This window comes from Tupaia chinensis, unplaced genomic scaffold (assembly GCF_000334495.1).
Source record: "Tupaia chinensis unplaced genomic scaffold, TupChi_1.0 Scaffold000093_1, whole genome shotgun sequence".
NCBI lineage: Eukaryota > Metazoa > Chordata > Mammalia > Scandentia > Tupaiidae > Tupaia > Tupaia belangeri.
Window position 1 is genome coordinate 7,328,999 of NW_006159555.1, and position 6,096 is coordinate 7,335,094.

General features: G+C 36.8%; 1 pseudogene; it reads left to right on the forward strand.

Annotated features, from left to right (window-relative positions):
- The window catches only part of LOC106734309 (60S ribosomal protein L21 pseudogene), a 13,797-nt pseudogene extending 9,878 nt beyond the window's left edge, over positions 1 to 3,919 (forward strand).
- Positions 3,920 to 6,096: the final 2,177 nt, after the last annotated feature.

Here is a 6,096-nt window from a genome sequence, read left to right on the forward strand (position 1 = left end):
ATTTATCTTACTGATTCTCATAATTCTTTGGGAAAAAAGGTTAATTTCTAATTCAAGACTACAGCAACACTTTTTTTCAGAAGTCTGGCCAGTCCTTCAGATTTTAGACTTGTCAGCTCAACAATTATGAGAATCAGTAAGATAAATTAATAAAATAAAATAAATATACTTTTATTGGTTCTGGTACCAGAAGTTGGCATAATGGCTATGTCACTGGACTCCTATGTAGTTGACTGCAGTTCGAGTCCCAGATCCGGGGGTGTAAAACTCACGCCGGGCATGTGTGTGTGTGCCCAAGATCCCAAGAAGATAAAGGAATAGAAGGGATTGTGATGTGACCATTCCCCTGGGGGGTGATTTATCTCTTTCTGTCTCTCTGTCTCTCTCTGTCTTTCTGGCGAGCACATATGTCCTATGGCAAAAACAAGCAAATAAAAAAAGTCTCCCCCCAAAAAATAATAATAATAATCTTATTGGTTCTATGTCTCTGAATAATCCCTGGTGATCACATCGGTTTTTGAGCCACAGCCCTCTTCCCCCTAAGTCATTCAATTTTCTTACACAATTACACATGTTTTCAGGAGAGCACCTCTCAGCCCATTTTCTGCCTGTAGAATTTTGGAAGCCTGACAGTTTTATTTTGTCCTGTTATAATCATTTTCATTTCAGGTTGGCATTGTTTTTGCCTGATGTAACATCCTTAAAAGCCTTATTTGTTTGCTGTGCAATTCAAGGGGGTCTGGAGTCAAGAGGTTTCTCTAGAGATTGTTCATGGATAACCAACCTCTATTCTGGAATTCTGCTGAATGGTCCATTGAGTTTTTGAGTCAAACACATAATCTCTTTAGCAAAGCCTATTCAGCTAAATCTTTGGTGTTTTACAAACAGACTGCTTTCTCATCTTTTGTTATCTGTTGGATAGGTTCTGAATTTCCCAATCTCTCAAACTGAGTTCTGCTTCTTTCTTTCGTTCTTATTTATTTATTTATTTATAGATTTATTATATTTATTTTGAGAGAGAGAAAGAAATACCTTGGGCAAGGGCTTGCCATGCCATGATCCTCTCATACCAGTCTCCCAGGCCATCAGGATCACTGGGGTGCAGTGCTCTGACATACCCAGCATGTTCAGAGTGTCCTGGGATCCATACCCTTACTCCTGTTTGGTTCCTGCTTCATACAGGGACAACCTACCCCTTTGCCTGACTCCTTTCTTTTTAAAATATTTTTTGTTAAAAGTTCCTCTCTCAACTGATCACTTTCTTCTTTTCATTTTACTAAAAAACACAAAAAGGTAACCAGGTCATGCTTTCCACGAGCTGCTTGGAAATCTTTTCAGCATAATATGTAATGCTTATAAGATCCACATTCCATTCAAGGTAAAGCAATTCAGCAAGGTTTTCCAGCTCAAGGTTTTCAGGAGAGTTTATAATAAAGACTTCCTTTTCCCATTGTCCAGTGCCATGTTTCTAAATTTTGTGAGACCTCGCTAGAAGCATATTTAGCATTCTTATTTTTAGCATCGTTCTGTTCGTGACAATGTATGTATTCTCTACACAGATGAAAGTGCTCTCCTCTTCTCACGTGTTTTCCACCCAAGCCATAATTGTCCATAGTATCCTGTTTCTACTAACAATCTGCTCAAACAATCTAGCTTCTTTCTATTATGTGCCTCAAAACCGTCTAATCTGCTCATTATGTAATTTCTTCCTTTTCATTCTCTTTTGTTTTGTTTTTGACTTGATAGAGGGTGTACATGCTTGCCAGAGAGATACCAAGAAATAGAGACAGAAAGGGAAAAAGTGCTCCTCAATGAAGCATGGTCACATTGCAGTCTCTTCTCTTCCATGTCTCCATTCTGTCAGAATTTTGGACGGGAACAGATATACGTACACCCAGTATGTTTCTCAAGTCACCAAGTCCAGGACTCAAACTTTATGGTCAGTCATGTGGAATCTAGCTCCCTTAACAATGAGGCCAAGGAGCCAAATGACCCTCATTACACAATTTCAAAGCTATTTCCACATTTTAGGCCTTTGTTATAGAAGCATTCCACTTCCTGGTACAACATTACTATCAATTATGATTTTCTACAGAAATAAGGAATACATACACACATTTATATATATGTGTATACATCATATATACATATTTCAAAAAAATTAAGAAGTCTTAAAATCTCTAGGGCAGGCAGGTGATAGACTGGAAATTTTCAAGCAGAAGCTCATGTCATAGTCTTGAAGCCTAATTTTCTCTTCCTTAGAGACAATTCATTTTTGCTCTAAGGCCTTTCAAGTGATTGGAAGACACCTACTGACATTATCAAGGTACTCTTTACTTAAGGTTAACTGTAAATGTGTCCTATATCTACAATATACCTTTTTGAAAATTTAGGTCTATCTCTGAACGAATAACTGGGTACTCTATCCTGGCTCAGTTTACACATAAAACTGGTCATTATAATTACCATGTAGTATTTCTGAAATTCATTTCTGTGGCAGTTATTCTAAGTAATCTCAGATTAGAGTTTCAAAAATGTCTTCAGGCTGGGAACCAGCAATTAGCGTAATGACTATGTCGCTGGACTCCCACGTAGTCGACTGTGGTTCGCATCCTGAACCCGGTGACTTAAAACTCATGCCGGGCACGTGTGCGTGCGTGCCCAAGATCCCGAGAGGAGAATGGAGGAGAAGGGATTGTGGCGTGACCATCCCCCCTGGGGGGTGATTTCTCGCTTTCTGTCTCTATGTCTCTCTCTGTCTGTCTGGTGAGCACATGTGCCCTGTAGCAAAAACCTCTCCAAAAAAAAAATGTCTTCAGGCTGAGAAGATAAGCCAAGAACTTGCTACCAGGTAACACTTGCAGTTGCTAAAATGAGATGAGATCCCTCTCTTTCTGAAGTTTCCAATAGGTTCTGAGCTTTCCAGGAGACATTTTTCTAACTTATTAATAAGATTTGGGACACTGTAAGCCAGGTACCAGCTCAGTAATTCCAAGAAAACTCTATAAGCATTGCCTCCATACAATTGACTTTCTTTCTTTTTTTTGGAGATATTTTTGCTGTGGGGCATGAGCACTCACTCACCAGAGAGATAGAAAATGAGAAATCACCCCCTAGGAGGTTGCCATGCCTTCTCCTTCATTCTCCTCCTGGGTTCTGGGGACAACCTTACACATGCTCCCGGCATGATTTTCAAACCACTTGCACCTCAGTTGGCCATGAGAGAGTCCAGCCATCCAACTACTACACTACCTCCTGGCCACACCCATACTTAACTTTCATTCCTTAAAAGTTGGTTAGCAGATTTTTAGATGAAATGGATATTATTCTAAAATATGACATTCCTGGCAACTCTTTGTTTGCATAACCAATAATTTGAAGCGCATCTTGGTAACAAGGAGGATAGATTCTAATTAAACCTATGCAGGTAACTACATTATCATGACAATAAGTTTACTGGATTGATTTCCAAATTCTGGTGGTCTTAGCCAGAAGAAAAGATTATCACTTATAAATGTTTTATTTCTAGTTTGCAAAATCATAGTCTACTAAATTATTATGAGTTGTTAGATACCTTAAGAAAAAATAGAACATTTCTAATATAATAAAAAAAATAGTACATTAAAACATCAGCAATATTTCAATCAAAATCCACAATCACTTCTTTTTAATCTATTCAGTTCTATGTAATTAATTCTTGTTTCAACTGATCTTGGGTTAGAATTCTCATGAACTAATTTTCTTCTTTACTAGAAATCCAGATACCCTAACTCAGTCCACCAATATGGCCTTAAATTTTGAAAGAAACACCATTGACTTACACCCCAAACTGTGTCTGAGAATGAAGGCCCTGTCTGTTGAAGATAAAGCACTCCTGACTCTAGCAAATGCAAAAGCTTTTAGGGAAGCATCAGAATAAAACAAAAATGAAATTAGATGATAAAAGGCAAGCAATGGCTATGGCTAACTTAAACTGATAATTTTTAACAGTGAAAAATATGATGAGAGTTTACTATAAGAATAGCACAACTTGCAGGAAATATATTTCTCCCCTTGTGGCATGCAAAAGAAGATAAAAGGCAAACTAATAAAGTTTTAGACAAAATGTCTATGAAAATAATAATTTGCTATATTTTCAAACAATTATAGATTTTATATGTAATTTATTAATATGGATAAACATAATCTTACAGTAAAGACAGCTTCAGGTAATACTACTAACATAATATACCTTAACTATATGAAGCAGATAGTTAGAATACACTGACTGTATCAATGGCATCTAGTAAAGAGAGTCAGTGATTCTGGGGTGGCCTCAACTGTGCAGTTACAGATCACACAATGGTGTTTTGGTCAGTGATGAACAGCATAAGCAATGGTGGGCCATTACGATTATGATGCAGCAGAGAAATCCCTATAGCCTAGTGACATCTAAGCTGTAGTAGTGTTAAAGTGCACATGTACTCGTGTACTGATATGTTTATGGTGATACTCACATTATCACACCTACTGTACTGCCAGTCATATGAAGATTAGCATGTGTAATTATGTACAGAATATTGTTAAGGATGCAAAGAAAGGGGACTTCTTTTACACAGTTGCACATCCATTATGGAAAAAAAGTATGGAGGCTTCTCAAAAAACTAGAAATAGAATTACCATAGTATCCAAAGGAAAGGAAATCAGAAGAGATATCTGCTCTCCCATATGCACTTCAGACTAGAGAAAGCAGCCAAGAAATGGAAATAAATGAAGGTGTCCATTAACAGATAACTTGATAAAGAAAATTGTATGTATTCACAATGAAATATTGTTTAGAAAAAAAAAAAAAGAATGAGGGACCAGCAGGTGGTATAATGGTTATGTTGCTGTATTCCACATAGTTGACTGCATTTCAAGTCCCAGACACGGTGGCTTGAAACTCACATCAGGTATATGTGCGTGCATGCCCAAAATCCTGAGAGGAGAATGGAGAAGGGACTGTGGTGTGGCAATCCCTCCGTGGGGGGTGATTTATCACTTTCCGTCCCTCTGTTTCTCTCTGCCTCTCCAGTGAGCACACATACCCTATAGTGAAAAATCTCTCTCTCTCAAGGAAAAAAAAACGGAAATGTGTCATATGTGGCAACACTGATGACCTGGAGGACATTAAAGTAATGAAAAAAGTCAGACACAGGACAAATACTGCATGTTCTTATGTGTGGAGTCTCAAAATAATTGATCTCATAGAAGCAGAGAATGGAACTGGGATTACTAGAGGATGAAAAAAGTAGTGAGAAGAGACATAAAATGGGTATAAAAATGTAGTTAGAGAGGAGGATTAAGTTCTAGTATCCTATATGCAGCAAGGTGACTATACTATAAACAATTTATTGTATATTTCAAAATAGCCAGAAGAAAAGACTCTAAATGTTCCTAGTACAAAGAAATGATAAATGTTTACCATTATAGGTATGCTAATTATACTGATTTGATGCTTATACATGTTTTGGTTTCTGTATTTACTATAGTGTATTTTTATTGTCCTTGTACTTATAAAGGGATTTACTGTAAAACTATATACCATATTATGCCTGCAGTAGTCTCATACATCTTGAACTTACCAAGTCTCTAGACTATGTAATTTTCTCTTGTGCTTTTTTTAAACCTTGTGTTGTTTTGTTCATCATGGCCCTGCTGGTGGGACAAGATGTGGAGACAGAAGACAGCAATATTGATGTTTAAAAAGTAATATATATATATATATATAAATACTTTATAGATAAGGATTCAAAGAGCAAAAATATTTGTTTAAAGTTATATAAAGTGTTTGTGTCTTAAGCTAAGTATTATTATAATGAGTCAAAAAGTTTTTAAAAATTAAGTTTATAAATTAAAGTTACAGTAAGTTAAGGTTAATTTATTATTCAAGGAAGACAGATTGTTTGAAATAAATTTAGTGGAGCTTAAAGTCTTCTGTGTTTATAAAATCTACAGTAATGAGCCAGCAGGTGGTGTAGTGGTTAAGGTGTTGGACCCTCACATAGCTGAAAGTGGTTCAAGTCCCAGACGTGGCAACTTGAAACTCATGCCTGGTGTGTGTGCATGCATGCCCCA